The sequence below is a fragment of the Poecilia reticulata genome, chromosome 8 (genome assembly GCF_904066995.2).
Source record: "Poecilia reticulata chromosome 8, P_reticulata-male-v2, whole genome shotgun sequence".
Classification (NCBI taxonomy): domain Eukaryota; kingdom Metazoa; phylum Chordata; class Actinopteri; order Cyprinodontiformes; family Poeciliidae; genus Poecilia; species Poecilia reticulata.
In genome coordinates this window covers 8,367,057-8,384,773 of record NC_088837.1, presented here as the reverse complement: position 1 = coordinate 8,384,773, position 17,717 = coordinate 8,367,057, and the positions used below count along the sequence as shown (strand labels likewise).

At 41.5% G+C, this 17,717-nt stretch overlaps 1 protein-coding gene and 1 long non-coding RNA gene across 7 annotated transcripts in view; one reads left to right on the top strand and one right to left on the bottom strand.

The window, feature by feature from the left end:
- LOC103468563 (protein shisa-8) overlaps positions 1 to 17,717 on the bottom strand; it is an 87,306-nt gene that overhangs the window by 31,905 nt on the left and 37,684 nt on the right. The gene's annotated exons all lie outside the window — the stretch shown is intronic.
- The window catches only part of LOC103468561 (uncharacterized), a 67,661-nt gene that overhangs the window by 22,064 nt on the left and 27,880 nt on the right, over positions 1 to 17,717 (top strand). The window lies entirely within an intron of this gene.

Genomic DNA, 17,717 nt, shown 5'->3' with positions numbered 1-17,717 from the left:
AACTTTCTAAAGTGAGAATTAAGACTTTGGGGGAGTTCGCCAATCAATTTTTTGCGACTTTGAACTTTGTCTCAAGTTCATGTGGGGAAAAAAGAAAAAGAGAAGAAAGAACTGGTTGCTTCCCACAGCAACCAGTTCACCAAATTCACAGCGGTAAGTCAGTTGTTGTGTATTTGTAGAGATAAAGAGCGTAAAAACGTTCGTTAGTAAGTGGCTACATTTCAAAGTTTACCTAAAAAATCTGAACAGTGCGGCGTACAGGTCTGACCTGCTGAAACGTTTGCTGTGAAGAAAATATCCCAACGGCACAATACAGCCAACAACGAAACAGTTCCTCCACATGCATCCCAACTGATTCTTCCACCTGAGCTGTCAACATTTGCACATCGTCCAGAGTTGCCATGACAACTCTGGAGGCTTCCCTGATTAATGCTCTTCTTGCCCAGCCTTGTTTTTGTAGGTTTAGGTCTTAATTTAGAGGTATCTAACTAAATGTGAAACATTGCAAGGAGTGTGAACGTTGGTATGGATGCGCGATAACATCGGCCGATATTAGTAAATTTTTAACATATCGTATCAGCCGACAAATACAAATGGGACATTATAAATGGGATATTATGATACTTATTTCCACATTGTTGCTGTTTGTTTCTGGACATCACTGGTCATGTGATAGCGATCCAGTGCAGGATTGTGGGGAGCTAAGGCAGCTTAGTTAGCATTGTAGGTAATTTTTTCAAGGTGTGACAGGGTGGTGAAGTATTTATAATATCCATAATATCAGTAAATATCGGTAACAGGCCAAAAACGCAGCATTGGTATCATATTGATAGAGAGAGTAGTTCTTTTGGCCATTGTTCGTTCATTAATAAGATATGTCCAATTTTTGTGAAAAACACATTTTTGATTTAAAAAAAAAAAGGAGGGTAAAATGAGTTAGTCTGAAGTCCTTCCTGCTCCTCCGTTTCCACGCCGCCTGCTGCCGCTTTGTTTTCCCGCTGTATTATTTTTGTAGGAAGGCTGAATAATCAAAATGAGTCAGCGTTCGTGTTTGAGTCCAGCTGTTTTTTGTTGTTGTTGTTGTTGTTGTTGTTACTGTGGGAATCTGTCCTGTGGCGTTATTAGCCGAGGCCTCACGCAGACTCATTCAGACAGCCATCTTACTACTGTTACCTCCCCACAGGTAAACAATGAATCACAAAGCACTTCCCTGAGACTTCTTCGCATGGTGCGGATCGGATCCGACAGAACCGCCGCTGCCCCTCCGTGCCCCGTCTCCCCCGCCGGACCAGCGATACCGAAACGAACCGCACAATTAGTCACTTGTTGGGTTTGACTGCGGGTCGCCTTTCTCCCGTCCGTCCCCGCATGTCCGTCACGCGGATGTGAAGCGACAGTGGTCCGTCTGCGCGCTCCCTGGAAGCAGGCTGCTGGTCGGCGCTCTCTGAACCCCCCTCGGCCGTCACACAGCGCATCGGCTGTCATAACAGACCTGACTCCCCCCCTCTGAGGATCACGCATGGCTGAGTGTGATTAGGTTAAACACGCTCTCTAACTTTGACTTGATGTGCCGTGGCATCGCGCGTGCGTGTGTTGCACCTAAAGGAGAGGGTATGAGTCACTCAAGTGGGTTGTCATTTTCACGCGCACGATGAAGACTTTTTTTTTTAGTTCTCTGGAAGGTGTGTGCTCGTGCTCTCTCTTCTTCCTCATTTCTCTCTATGTGTGTGTGTGTGTGTGTGTGTGTGTGTCTCCCAGACCTCCCCTGCTGCTTTCTAAGAGCTCCGGCTTTTTGTTGTGAGGAAGGATTTTAATCAGATGCATTACAGCATTGTTTTGCTTTGCTTGGACACACACACTCTTTCACACAGAGCAGCTCAGCCGCTGTGTCTTTAGTGATAACCGCATCAATTTAAGCTCTCTGTGGGAGCAACTTTCAGAGACATGACTTTTTTTTTATTTTTTTTATCAAAGCTTATCCTCCTCTATTACGTGTTATTTGCATAGTCCTGCTAATATGAATCAGTCATATTAAAACATATCTCACATCTTAATACTCCATGGACCTTGTTGTTTTTTTGTTCCCCTCCTTCCTTGAAACGCTTCTGCAGCTATGAGATTGATTCAAATTATGTGAGGGTACTCAAATTGTTTCACAAATAAAAACCAGAAAACTTTGTGTTTGCATTTAGTCGTCGAGTCCATACTTTGTAGAGTCCTGTATGTTCAGCTTTAGTTGCACAAACTAAACATTTTCTGCTCAGTCTTCTTCGTGGACAGTGAGACTCTCATCATCTCAGTTAGGTTTCATTTGACAGATAAAGACGGCTTGATTGAAATCCAGGTTTTCGATGAACCTCCATTGCCACTCGCAACCCTTACGTGTTTCTCTTCCTCTTCTCCTCATTTTACGTGTTCATTTTTAGCATTATTTATCAGAAATCAATTGCAGCGCTGCTGCACCGGCTGTTTCAAGCATTTGACATCCTGTGGTGAGTTAATTTTCTTCAGCCCAGACTGAGTGTCTGCTTAGAGTTGCACAAGATTAAGTAGCGTTATTATCGGGTCATGGTATTTAAATAGCAGTTACATAAACTTCGCAGCGTTTTGCACGATGTAGATATGACGCTTCTAAGCTACGACGCTTACAACATTGATTTTTTTTTTTCACATTTCTAAAACAATTTGCAGACAGAGATCGCTGTGGATTCTCATCATCAGTCACATGGTCTGTAAAACCCCTCAACTTGTTGGAGATTTTAATGTCTTACTAAGTTATTTTCTGTCCGTCTGACTGTTCCCATGTTGGCATTTAGCCCCAGTGCTACCTTTGACCGATTGCATTAATCAGGAAGCCGTCGATTCCTCCCTGAAAGGGGTCACACTTGATTATAACAGAACAGCTGAAATCCAGCCGGATCCCTCTAAGTGGATCCATAACAGCAACACCATCACCGGGCCTGCAGCAGTCGGAGCTAATCCTTCTTATTTAATGTATAACCACACGCTGCACCTATCAGAGCTCCAGCAGTGGCTCAAACACATCGACGTGTAATAAAAACCACATTTTCTCTTTGATGTGGCTCGTTCCTCAAAGCTTTTCATAAAATAAGTTCTTTTTGCGAAAAGAGAGCCTTCTGTGTCTGACGTGTCACTTATTCTCGTACTGAAACGGCTGGGAAAGCTGATCCATACGCGTTTTAGATGCAAGAGGAAATTATTTTGCACGTTAACGTTTAGAATCGGTCAGCCCTCATGCCGCAGCTCACCCACTGAAATACATTTTAAAGTCAAATGTGTGAAAATGTGTCAATCTATAACAGCTGACCCCTCCGGATGCCTGCAGGCGGAAGGTGACAGACGTAACAAAAGCCCCCCCTTAACATCTCTTGACATTTTAATGCACAACAAACTATCTGGCCAATGAAGAGCGGACTGACGCTTACTCCCATTTGTCTCCATTGTGCTGCAGTTTATGAATCATCTGCTCTCGCAGCACACAGCGTGAATGATGACGCTGCTGCTGCTGCAGCTTTTTGTGCACGTTTGTGTAGCTGGGGAGTCACGACTGGTTGGCAAAGTGGGCTCCGGCGTCCTTCAAATGACGGATCGATGCACAAACTCGCACACACACACCGACACACACCCTTATGAAAAATAAATATATTAAATGTATCAAATCTTAGCGTACTTGAAGCCAAGACGATCATCAGTACACTTATAAGGATTGCTTCATTTTTGTTGTTGTTGCCGTTTTAACAAAATATTAGAAGATTTATCAAGACGTACTTGGTTAACGTATGCGAACACGGAAAGTGTTTTATTGAAATATACCTAGACGCTATTTACGAAGTACTTTCAAATATTATTGAAATGCATTTATTTTGAGATTTATTAAGCTTTACTAAAATATACACGGAACCTATTTAAAAATATTACCCAAAGTACAACTTCAGAAAAGTATTGTTTGTGTATATTTGTAATATATTTTTAAAATGTACATTCAAATTTTACAAATGCATGCAAAGTCTATTATTCAAGGTATAATTTTAGTAAATTAGAATTTAAAGCATATTTTACAAAAAAATATATACTTTTAGAACATATACCAAAATACACTTCTTAAAAATAGTATTGGAAGCATGTTTTCAAAAATGCATTTATTTGACATTTCTAATATAATTATAATAAGTATATCCACTTGATGACATATTTAAAATATATTTCAAATAGAGCATATTTCAAATAAACTTATATTTATTATTTTTTCAAACAAGCGTCCTTGCTCTTCGTGTGTAAATGCTTGGACGTTCTCTGAGGTCCTCTATGAGTTACATTGTGTCCTCTGGCAGGTGAATTAGCCTCACTTTATAAACAGCAGAGGACAGAGATTTGAGCTCTTCACAGCACCATCGACAAAATTGTACCGACTGCGACGGTACCGCAGAGCTGCCATCCTCCTGACTCCGTTGCTATAGCGCCACCAGAGAGCTGCCAGGATGCGAGTGCTTCATATGCATGAGCTGCCGGCAGGATGGTTCAAAAGCTTCTCAAACCACCACTTGTGGACTTTCAGGGCGTTTTTTTGCATCCGATGAGCCGACATGCACATCCACTTCACACCCTGATTGGTTGGAGATGGATGGGTTTCTCTCTTGCTTTCCCCCCCCACCCCCCAAATTATGATAGAGCTACATGTCACATTAAACATGGCAGCAAGTTTAGATGACGGGGAGGATGTTCGCAAACGCCCATCCACGAGTTTGGTCAAGTGCGACTTTCAACAGTTTAAAGTTTCTTCTTTGCCATGTCCTGCTGTTCAACTGGAACAGAATCGTACCAAATAAAACTCTGGAAAGCAAAAATCTTCTAGGCTCAAAGTATGTCTGAATATGACAATAAAGTGTTCTGTGCTGAAATGGGCAAAAACACCACTGAGAAAGGAAGAAGTTGTTTCTACAATAGCAGCATAAAAAGCCAGAGCACAGTTTGGAAATCCAATGAGAAGCAAAGACCTTAAGTTTTGGACACATGTTCTGTGGTCCGATTAAAATAAAAGTGAATCTAAATTACAACAAAAACGTGGAGAGCTTGCAGCCCTGATGAGCCCGACTGTTTAACATGGAGGTGGAGGCGTGAAGCCCTGAGGGTGTTTCACTGAATGAGGAACTGATAATAAGAAATCAAATCAAAGAGCATTTTGTGGAAACACTGAAGTGTTCAAAGTGGATAAAACCTTTCAATACCCTTCTTAATTCTGTTTCGGCCTTCTGATACTTCATGGAGAAAACTTTAAGAAGCTTCATCGCACCATTATCCAAAACGAGTCCTGAAGGAGTGTTGGTTTTTATTTAAAAGTTACCCAGCCGCTGCTCATCTAAGATCCGCCGAGCAGGAAGTGCTCCACAGGATTGGTGCGCGGCACATCAACCACATGCAGACTTTCACCATTTCTTAAATCTAATTGGACCATTTTTATTTATTTATTTTTGTTATTCTTTGTTTTGGCATGGACAAGAATTTGAGAAAAGCTGCGCTTGCTTCTTGTGTTTATTTGGATTTCATCTTAGCGAGTTTAAAGAGTCACTGATTATTTGAAATACGTTGAACATGAGCAGATCTCTGCTGAGATCATTTGATATGAAAGAAACTGCAAAAAAGGGAAACCACAGGAGTGACGGCATATCACAGACCAGAACAATGAGATCCGCCTGCCAATGTGCTGTTTACACTTCGGTATGAACAAACATTTCCAGTCAAACAATCCCAGCTTAGCTGGCCAACTCTGGTTTTGTTCTTCGCTCTCATTGTAATTATATCGGATGTCCATTGTTGCTGTAATCTGCCACAGTCCTGAATTATTAGTAAGATTATTTTGGATGTTTTCCCTCGGTGACTCGGTCGACTTTCAGAAGATCAGAGCAAGAGAACAGAGAGCTGAAATTAAAGCGTCAGAGTTTTGGTTCGTTGAACGAGCTTGCGATCGACGTCGGCATTTCCGCAACTACAGACGTTTGCCTTTAAAGAAAAAAAAAAACAGTGAGGCGGTTGAAAAGAAACACGAGCCGAGATCAGAGAAGAACTGCAGCTAATGAGGACGGAGCTGAGATGAGGATTACAGATCGATCAGTGAAGTTTCTGGACGACTGAATTACCAGCTAGATTTATACTGAGCATGTTGGTCAGCAGTGGAAGAGAGTTTCCCAATCCGCTTGATGTTTTGGCACGAGAAAACCACAAAAAATATCTGATACAAAACTCTGAAACAAATAAAATAACCTTGTAGGATATTCATGAAATCAGCGTTAGCCATAACAAGCAACACACATTTAGGCTTCAAATAATTATTTACGGAATGCCAGAGTAATGAAAGAGAGATTCCCTGAGCTGTTTTTCTATCACTTCTAAAGAGCCAAGCAGTGACATGCAGCAGACGGTTGATTTACCTCAAATTCAAGCTTAATAAGAGCTTCTGGTGCGTTTTCCAGCTTACTGTATTTTACCTGTGTCTCACGGCTCAGTGCACTTCAGTGTGAGAAAAACAACAGACCAAAGCGTTATATGTTACACATAAATAAAACAAACACTGACTGAGAAGAAGAAACAGAAACTGAACATCTAGGCCTGTCACAATAATCAATGAAAACAAACTCAATCATTTTCACGTGCATAAATGTATCGTTTTTCTCTTCCTGCCAAAGAACTGGATGATAAAAGTCTTCAGTCTGGTGATTTGGTCTCGATCAGCTCTTATTTTGAAGGGTGGTTTTGTTTACTTCATGATTAATTTTATATGTCGTTTCTGTTTCGTTTGTTTACTTTGGACATTTAAAATGTCTTCCAGTTCCAGTGTTAAATGTGCAGTAGAATATAAAGTTTGGTGATCCGGAAGAATGTGTTCCTGCATTATTACTACTTGAAAATGGTTTCATAACAACAGTGTTATCGTTTATCGCGATAACTTCTGGGACAATTTATCCCAGAAAAATTACAAACGATAACGTTTGTTATCGTGACGGGCCATTCAACATCCTCTCAAAATGATTTTTCTTTTCTTTCTTGCAGTAGTTTTGAATCAAAGGGAAAACAAAACATGGTTTCCTAACTTTTTTTTATTTTTGCGATATTTGAATGGGCCCTTACCTAAAATAACTTCTGGAACACGTTTTCTATTGCTTTAATATAAACTTTATGCATACCTGCTGCTGAGCGTAGGGAAGCCATTTTGTGATCTTTTCTTAGATCGGCGCTGTGTTTAATCCTGCCTCAGTATTTAGACGATTTCCCAAACTCCTCTTCCCTCTCGTCTTCCTAACTGGGATATGGGCAGTCGCCCAGGGCGACACGAGTCTAAAAGAAATACAACTCATCTGTCGGGTTGTGTTTTGAAGTTTGTTCTTTTTATCGTTGTCATGCATGTGGAGTGAGAGAGGCATCGTCACTCTGGAGTTTTGAGCGGGCGTCCCTCGCCTGTTGCTAGGTTACGTGTTTTTGGCAGGACCCGACATAATTTAATATATTATAATTGGCTGATGGGGCGGCAGAAGAGCTGCTCACCGAGGGATCCATTCAAAACCGACACCGACTCGACTTTGTTTTTATTGTGATATTAATAAAGACGCCCACGTTAATGAATCCCTAACCATCTATTTCCTGTTTCCACTCCGTCTGTCTCTGGCGCGTGACTGACGAGCTCAGTACGGATATAATTGGCACTGGCCCCATGTGGCACTGTGATAACAATCCACGGAAATCAGGGATGCAGAGATGTAAACAAATAGTCTCTCTGACACAGACACTTGCACACACACACCTACACACACACACACACTCCAGCTCATAGCACGTCTTTTCCCTTCACACTCGTTCTGCAGGCTCCCCCGGCGCTCGTTCTCCTGTTTCGATTCCGCCGCTGTTCATCCTGTCTGCACCTTTCCCTTTGCCCCCGTTTATTCCTAAACCCTCTGCTTTCTTTTGCTTCCACCTCGCCCCGCAAAGGCAAATCCTCCCATTTATTCAGAAAAAGACCTCCAGCAGGAGAAGAAGCAGACGCTCATCCTCCCTTTTCGCTCAGATCGGTCGCTTCTTTTTGAGGGTTGACCCGTTTGGAACAACTGACGCCTTTACAGAGCCGGAGACGCATTAATGTCACGAGAATGTTTTATGGATAGAATATAGCCTGAAAAACAATGCACCGATTCATTTATGTTTGTCGTTTCACCCCGTTTAGCTCGGCATTTTCTACTAGCATGCTGGCGTTTGCGCATTCAGACGGGGATTAAAATATGCGCACGTACAGTATCTGAAGCAAATAATGAATCTGGCGCATGAAATCTAACGTCCATGTCGCCGTTAAAACAGTTTTGTTTTATGCGTACGGAAAAGACACATTCTGAGTAATAATCACTTCTTTAGCCTCAAGCATCACACTGGAGCATCTTTGCAGGCTGAAAGTTCAAATATGTTCACATAAAAGCAGATCTTATGGTCAGATGTGCTCAATAAGAGGTCACAATAAATGATTAATTTAGAGAAGTGAAAGGAAATTTCATTCAATTTTAACATTTGTGTGTTTATTTATTTATTTTTTATTTACTGTAGCAAAGTAAGTTCTTTGTGTCAATTCCTGGCCTGGGGTCTTTCTGCATGGAGTTCGCTGTTTTCCCTGTGCATGCGGGGGTTCGTCAGCCTGCAGTGAAGTTATTTGGTGTCTCTAAGTTGTCTTTAGGTGTGAGTGTGTGTGTGGACTGGTAGCCTGTCCAGGCTGCACCCCGTCTCTTGTCCAATGACCGCTGGAGGTAGGCATCATCCCCGCCGCGACTCTGCAAGGTGCAGACGATGGACAGAGCTGTCCCGTGATCTCAAGGTCACAGGGAGCCGGAGTTCACCGACACATCAGCGATATCCATTACAACATTGAAAACACAAAGCAACGGTGTGCATCGGTTTAAATCAAATTTATTGGATCCAGTTGTCAGGAGAAATTAAATATTCTTTTACTGATGTGCCGATGACCAATCGCCTTCCTCTGCATCTTTAAGTGGGACTCATTGGACCTCCCTGTTCTCTGTCTTTACTCCCAGTTTTATTCCTGTTCTCCGTCCTGCCATCTGTTTTTTATTTTGTTATCCCTGTACAGTTTACACATGTGGTCATTTCTGTTGTCTCTCCAGTTAACTTTTATTCATTTCCAAACAACCTCCTCTACTGTGAAAAGAGAAACCTACATGGATAGTCAGGAATGTATGTAAAGATATGCATGAGCCTTTGGGAGAAAGAAATCTAGTCACATAAGTATCATTCAAACAATGGATTCAACAACTGCAGGCGTTTTAAGACGTTGTTATAAATGCAGTGTGTGTGTGTGTGTGTGTGTGTGTGTGTGTGTGTGTGTGTGTGTGTGTGTGTGTGTGTGTGTGTGTGTGGAGTAAGGTAGCTGTCCTCAGAGCATGCGCTCCACACCGTAGCAGTGGAGAAAGCGCAGCTGACCAGCTGTCCCCCAGCTGCATGTCGTCTCTTCTATCTTTGGATCAATCCTGTCTTCCTCCGTCTCTCTTGCAGCGAAGCAACGACGCTTCCAGACATGAGATGAGAGTTTAGCAATATTTTGTGGGAAAACAAACAAAACAAAAAAAACTACGATTTTTTAAAACTTTTATTCACAATTAAGACTTTTCACCAATCTCAATCTTTTTTCAAACCATCTGTAATCAGCTTAGAATAATCCAACCCGAGGCTAACTAGTCGTCACGAGTTGTTACCAAAATCATGATGACAGTCAGTGAGTTGGTGCTGGAAGTCTTAACATCCTGCAATCTGACACGGATGCTGCCAGATTACACGTCAAAAATACTAAAGTAGAAGCACCGTTGACAAAAAAAACGATCACGAATTTCTACGACAGGATGGGCTTTCATCACATCAGCCAAAGACAAAAACAGGATCGAACAGTAAATATTTTGTTGGCGCTGAATCGCCTGATCTAACAGAAACTATTTTAAAGAAAGTCAAATCTAAAAGGAAGCTGCGATGCACATTCTGCCCTTAAACGGCCCAAATGTGCTGTTTTTATAAATGACAGATTGGATTATTCTAATAAAGTCCCTCTAACCAATTGGGGATCAATAATCTTCTGGCATGACATTTTCAACCCGACTCTTGAAACCCCAGGAAAGCAGGTTTTAGAAAACGGTCCTGACGGTACGTAACTGTTACTAGTGGAAAACGGTAATAAAAAACGCGTAAAGCCAAGACGAGCCGCTCTGAGTCGGCGTTAGGAGCAAACAGCCATTTCATCGCCAAACACATGAGCAACCAGGCAAACTTGTTTTTGGTGAGAAATGTTGTGGTATTAGAATACTTTGTACAATCTTTCCCTCGTTTACATCCTGATTCAGGTCTTTCTCTTCCAGATTACACAAACGTTGCTCGTTTTCAGACTCGGGCAACGCATAACAGAACAACGTAAATCTGTTCTGAGGGAAGGAAAACCTCCAAAAATCTCGCTGTAGGTTTTCCTTCCTCCAGGTTTTCCCCCCCTCTGTACCACTCACCGTTTTTCTCAGTTCATTAAAAGTTCACGCCTTCTCCTGTCTTTGCTTAGCCGCTTAGAAACCACAAAAGTTTTGTTAACTCTCGATTTAAAATCTGTTTATGAGAAATCCCAGCGAGCAGGGGACGTTGGATAAGGATTATTTGTCTTAATGCAGGTCCCATTTAAACATACGGTTCCGTCGAGAGAGAAAAAAAACAAAACAAAAAGACAGTTTGCAATATCCGTGGTCTGATTTGAAAAACAAATCTCATCCCACTTTGGTTTTAAGTGACTTCAACAAAGACGGCTGAGCCCCAAAATACCCACCGCTCCGATTGCTGTGTCAGAATTAGATAAATCAAAGAAAAATGTGTGATTTGAAGCAGCGCTTACCTCGGCAATATAACGCTTTAGAGTCGTTTCACACGCAAATATGTTGCTGTTACAGTATCTTACAGCAATTTACCTCAACAAGAGCAGAAAAAAACATATCATCTGTGGAAATACAGTCTCTATGAACACATGCAGATTTGGTTTGGTGATGTTATAAGGAAAAGGAAGTCGGCACGTTTGGACTTGTCTGGATATTAGCATATCCGCGTTTACTCATTTTAATGGCAAAACGATCAGTTCTTGAAACGACTGTGCTCGTTTCACAGCTATAATCGTTTCTTAGTCTCGAGTAGCAGCTGGTTACAATTACGGATTCGTTGCGTGGAGTAAAATACGTCTGCAATTTAGAGAAACGTTTTTTTTTTTTAAAGTGTATAGTTATGAGAAAAGCTGCCAAGTTGTCAAGAACGTGGCAAAAAAAAAAGAAAAAAAAAACTGCCAATGCGTCAGCGCTCGTCTTATTCGGACAAATTTAAATGCTAATTTGTTACTTGTTCTCGCTCCCCGGTTGCGTGATTCCTATCTGTCCCTCGGTCCTCTCCTCAGGTTCTTTGTTCTCGACAATACTCGATCCACACAAAGACTTTCCCGTTTCACCAAATTAATCGTGGGATCAGACGTCGCCAACCGCGCCGGGCCCGTCCTCCCCGGCCAGTCTGACTCATTTCTGCCTCTTAGTCCACCTTTTCTGCGCCATTGAAATGCACCTGCATTAAAAATGGAGCTCATTGTCGTCAGAGGAATGTGTGTCGGCCAGATAAGGAGAATTATTTATAGGCAGGAAACACAAGAAGACAAAAAAGAAAAAAACTTGACAACTTGCTCGTTTTATTTTCTCCTCAGTCGTTCTTTAAACTGCTTCGAGCCGCTGCAGCGCATCAACTCCTGTATCAAATACACTCAGGATTTAGACATCAGCTGATTAAATGGCCGCAGCAGCACTCCGGCCCCTCCTCCTTTCCGGGAAGTCCAGCATTTCTAATTCATAACTGAATCGCTACGGGCAACAGCTTATGGTTTTAATCACAATTAGGAAGAGCTAACTTTGCTGTGAGAAACTTTTTCCACTGCTCTTCTTAATGGCGCCCAGTCACATTGCATGCAGTAGCAGGATAATCCAGACGAATGAATTAGTCACAAACTCCAATATTTTAACCATAAAACTGTTGATTATTAAACTATAAAACCAACGTTGATGTTAAACAAACAAACTGATGTTCTAAAGATAACGCTGAGAATACATCAGAACTTTGATTTCAGATTTGGGTTTTTGTTCGACCTGATTTGTTTTGCCCATTGTTAGAGCAGATGCTTCTGTAAACATAAGAGCTCAACCGGACTTTGACTGAGCCACTCTGACACATGCCCTCATCTAGAATATATATGTTTAGCGTTCCTGCTCTGTTGCAAGGTGATTTTTCTGCTCCTGATTTAAGTCTTCTACCACTAGATTTTATTCAGCGATATTAGAGTAAAGGAGACTAAAAGCACGCACATGCCACACTTTTCAGATTGGCGTTCCAAATCAAGGCACCGCTTTGTGTTGGAGAAGTGAAACGAAACAAAATAAATTAAAGTTTGTGGTTGTAAGGTTACCAAATGTGAAGAAGCGTACATATTTTAAATCTTCAAAAGTGTGTATTCTGAAAAAAAAAACTCACATGTGAAGGTTAAAATATACACCATGACTTTGAGTTCGCCGTCTATACGGTCTCACCACTCCGTGTTGCTCAACACGTCATGCAGTGATACGTGCGTCTTTCAGGATGTTGGGAAATGTCGGGTTTCGACTTACAAAGACCACAGTCACAGTTAAAACGGGGTTTTCCTTTCCACTGTCGCCTCACGCATCTTCAGGATAAAGCGATTGCTTCAACGTCAATCCAACAGATTAAACTGTTAGACTGACTAGATGTGAACTAGATCTGTTTGTCCTGAGAGAGAGAGTTGTTTTCAGCAATCTCTGCTGCATAAATAAGCTGAATTGAATCAGAAGCTGTGCTCTCGTCCAGTGAATTTGCCTCGTTTTTAGCAAAGAAAAAGTAGAACAAGAAGCATCTAAAATAAATCTTAATTCTGGCCATTCAGCTCATGTGAGGCATAATTTTCAGACATTCTTCACACTTTCATATCATCTTTTCCCATCAAGCGGCAGAATCTTAAGCATGCACAGACTGATAAGTGGATTTTCAGCTGATTATCTTTTCCATGTGTAATATTCCATCTTACATAAAATGTTCAGTTTTGCTTCTTTTTTTCTTTTTTTTTCCTTTTACGATTTTTGCTAAATTGCTTCTGGCACTCGACTGCACTTTCTTAACCTGTGCTAAATCAAACATTCTTTTTTTTTCTTCTTAATTATCACTATAATTTAAGTCTCACTTGTAAACACGGATCCCGGCGCCCCAGAGCTTCCTCCACCCTCCCTCAATAAGTGACCTAAGTGGCCTGGCAGATTAAACGTGTTTAATTAAGAGGTGATTATATGACAGCTGACACAGCAGGATGAGGATGTCTTCATCTGATCCTGGCGGTTGTCAGTTCCCCTCCGCATGTCTCCCCTGTTTATCCTTGATTTCACAGCTTCTTCTTCATTTGCTTCCTTATGTAGTATTTTTATTGTTCATTAAAATATGCTTAAATGACCTCCAGGTGTCCTCCAAACACACTTCAAGCCGTAAAAGGGGCTTAAAATCCAAATTAAACATAAGTGTATCCATTAGAATATCATTTAAAAAGTCCATTTATCGCAATATTTCAACTTGAAGTGAAAAACTGATATAGAATATTTGATCATATTTTAAGGATTTCTGTTTATTTAGCTGATTATGGCTAACAGTTGATAATACAGTCGGTTTTTCAGAAGATTACGTCACAGCAACAAAAAATGTTTTTCCAATACGGAAAGTACATTTATGCACATGAACAGCAAAGTAGATGCGCTGCATATGTGGTCGGGGCGACTTTTCCATAAAAAGCTGCGTTAAAGCAGCTTTCCAAAGCAACATGTCGGCCTGATTTGTTTCGACTGTAACCACATAATCTGGTTCAGGCTGAACCAGGACTCAAAGTAGCAACGAAAGGCACAAGAAGAAACATAAAATCTAAAAGCATAAAGAGCAGAGCAGTGAAGAGACGAATGGGAATGCACTCTTACAGAGCGCAAATGAAACGATTACGATTCTGTAGCCCAAAAACAGTTTTGCACATTTCTGGAAATATTTCTGTGCAGTCGACTCCGTCTGGTAGCGACGCTGCAGTGGTTGGTGACGCGTCTCAGTCGTTTTGACTGCTTGCACGCTTTATCTTGAGCTGCAGAGGGTTTGGCTCTCAGGGAAGCTTGTGCTTAAACGCCAATAATGCAGAACATAAAAGAACAAAACCGATGTTCTTTTATGTGCGACAGGAGAGGTAAGAAGAGCCAAAAGGAAGAATTCAAGAGAAAGAAAGAAACAGAGGGAAGGAAAGGGCAGAACAGAAGAACGAGGGATGTTAATAAGCAGAGAGAGAGAGAGGTGAAAATGAGGCCAAAATCTTGTTTTAATCATGTGTGGGAGGATGAAAGTGGAAGTTTTTTTTTTTTTTTTGGTCCTCCTCCCCATCCTCCTGAGCGAAGATAAACATTGTACGCAAAAAGCGTGAGTTTGCTAAGATGGGAAATAAAGACGTGGATCATTTACATCTGAACCTGAGCAGAGCGAATAAAACATCACGTTTTTCCTCTTAAAGCGACAAAAAAAATAAAATTAAATGAAAAAAGCAGCAGGTTTCTTAGCATCCACCAGCTTCACTGCTGGCTCAGATGGAAAAAACTCTCAAGTGTGGAGGCGTTTATGTATCTATCACATATTGATACGAGCCAAACTTATGAAGTGCACAACTGTGAGGCGGCGGCGCCGGGTGTTTGTCCTCTGAACACGCCGCCGGGTTTGTTACATACGAGCCGTCGGAAAATAAGCCCACTAATTTAAGCCTCAATTTGCAGAAGAATCAGGGGGTTATATTGAGCGTGTGTGCATGTGTGAGCGTGTGTGCGTGTGTGTGTGTGTGTGTGTGTGTGTGTGTGTGTGTGTGTGTGTGTGTGTGTGGTGGTGTGTGTGTGTGGTGGTCAAAGCATCAAGAGGAAGATGGAGACAGATGGGTCACACAGTTATCCCTCTGTGGGTCTGGAGCCGGAGCCGCTAATTACATCTTAATTAAATATGACCTGCGTGTCCGTCGCTCCTCCTCAGCTGCAGAAGACGCATCTCTCTCTCTCTGTCCCTCTCTCTGTGTGTGTGTGTTTTTGTTTGTTTGTGTGTGAGCGAGTGAACGAGGGGGCAGGAACTGAGAAGTGATGATTGAGAGCAACATGAGTCGGTGTCGAGGGGAGCGTTTCCTAGAATTGTAAACACTTCCGTGTCTTCATGGTGTCCGTGGTGATCAATCATGTAAATAAAGGGCGTCAGAGGGAATAAGCGTCTCTCCTGTCAGCGAGTTGTGACTCTGAGATTATTTAAAGAGCACGCAGTGTCATGCGCCAGAATCCTCCGCAGAGACGCCAACAAATGATCAGATTAGTGACTTTTTGTTTTATTATTGCAGCTCTTCTGCCGTCTACGTAGTCGTTGCTTCGCTGTCTGCTCTCCATCAGGTTGATTCATGAACCTTTACCAGCTCAGAAAGCCATTTTGTAGGAAATACACCGCAGCCATGTGTTGTGAAGATGGGAAAGAGATAGGTCATTGTTCTTTCTCTCTCACATACATGACCTCGTGAAGGTATTTTCTTGAAATCTTTCCCATTACTTCACATTGAAACTGCACTTCTGTGTTTTTGACATCTTAGATGACAAAGTAGTACAGAACTATGACATGGAAGGAAAATGAAATGCAGTTTTCATTTCGTTTCCATTCAGCTTTCCTTACTCTTTGTTAGAGAACAAATGCCTGCAGTTTGGCACAAAACTGCTGTGTGAAAATGTACTTTATTTGTTTTCAAGGTCCAGTCAAAACCCATTTGAGAATCTAATTGCTGCTCAGACAAAGTCGAATGAAGCCGAAGTTGAAAGATTTTGAGTAAATTCTGAGCAAAATTTGCACTGCTATGTGCTGGTTTGTTGCTAAATATCCTGATAAAATTCCACAAATTTTGTAGTTTCGAGGTGACAAAATGTTTTCAAATCATTTGTGCAAATGAGAGGCACTAAAAAACTCAGTTTGACTTAATTTTGTAGCTACTGATGCCAAAAAGATAATATTGTTGTCTTTGTTTCAGATTTTGAGATTCCTCTTGAGAATGATTTAATTTAAATCAAAAATTAAAATTTATATTTACATTTTTGATGATTATTGCAATCATAATTATGCATACTACTGTAAAAGGGTTCACAACAATTTAATGATGCCGTTGAGATTATGTGCAGCTGCCAACAGCGCCATGTCTGTGTATCTATGTATTCCACACCTAGCCGGTCCTTTATGGGGAAATTTTCCTGCCATAATGTCTTTTGTTCTCAAAACTTTTAATACTTTTGCTTTCATTTTTAATTCGAAAGCAGGGCTTCACGACTGTCTTCTCAAAACTTGTAGTGCTTGTACTCAAACCTCCTCCTCGTGCTCAAGACTTGTCTCTGCTTGGATTCTCTGCTCGCTTAGGAATTATTCTCTGTTTGCTTCTAGAACAAAAAAATGCACCGTCGCCTGGCAACCTCTCAGCCAATAGAATGAAAGTGTTGTACAAGGTGTGTTTTTTTGCTTCTAGCGGGTGTGCCTGTGTGGCAACTGTCGATTGTAGCAACCTGCGCCGCCCCCTGGATGTAGGACGAAACAAATGCCTCGGCTTTCTGCTCCATGCTACGCTAACCACTACTGATTGCTAATAGCTACTGATCTTAGGCAGGAGTTTGTTCACTCAACCAACTCCCTGCATCCAGTGGGTGGCGCAGGTTGCTTCAATCAATAGTAGCCACACAGGCACACCCGCTAGGAAGAAACAAACGCACCCAGTACAACACTTTCATTCTATTGGCTGAGAGGTTGCCAGGCGACAATGCAAAAAGGCGGTTGCAAAAGCAAGCAGAGAATGTTTCACAAGTGAGCAGAGAGTTCTGCAAGAGCGCGAGGAGAAAAGTTTGAGTAAGCATTACAAGCTTGGAGAAGAAAGACATGAAGACCTGCGTTCAAAATAAAAATGTAAGCAAAAGTATTAAAAGTTTTGAGAACAAAAGACATGTAATCCTGCTTTCGAATTATGGCAGAAAAATTCCCCCATAGCTCACCAGATGCACCACAGCAATGTGGGCTCTCATCTCCATGACAACCATGTCACAGAGTCACTCGGACGTTACCGCTGCAGCATATTTTTTACAGAGACGCTTACTAATTGTCACTTCCTCGTCTAAAGGAGGCCTAATTGCATTTTTTTTTTAAATTGACACATTCAAAATTTGCTGTGAAAGGAAAAGTAGACGGTGAAAGTTGACAATTCGAAGACGAATGGATGGAGCAACTGCATTCATTCTCCCTCCAACCAGCCCGAGATCAATGTGCCTAATCTGCCAGGAGGCCGTAGCCATGATGGAGGTTTCCAATTTGAAATGGCATAAAGAGACGCAGCAAAGGCATTTCGAAGAAACATTTCCTCAATGACACAACAGAGAGCGGCATAAAATGTAAAACAGCTCCTCGTTCCTGAGATGTTGATGTGTTTGTTGAACTGAAAAGGACTTTTTGTGTTATTAGAGCGCCTGCTTATATTTAATGACATGGTTGAGTTATTTTCATTGCAACTCTGTTATGGCATGTAGCAT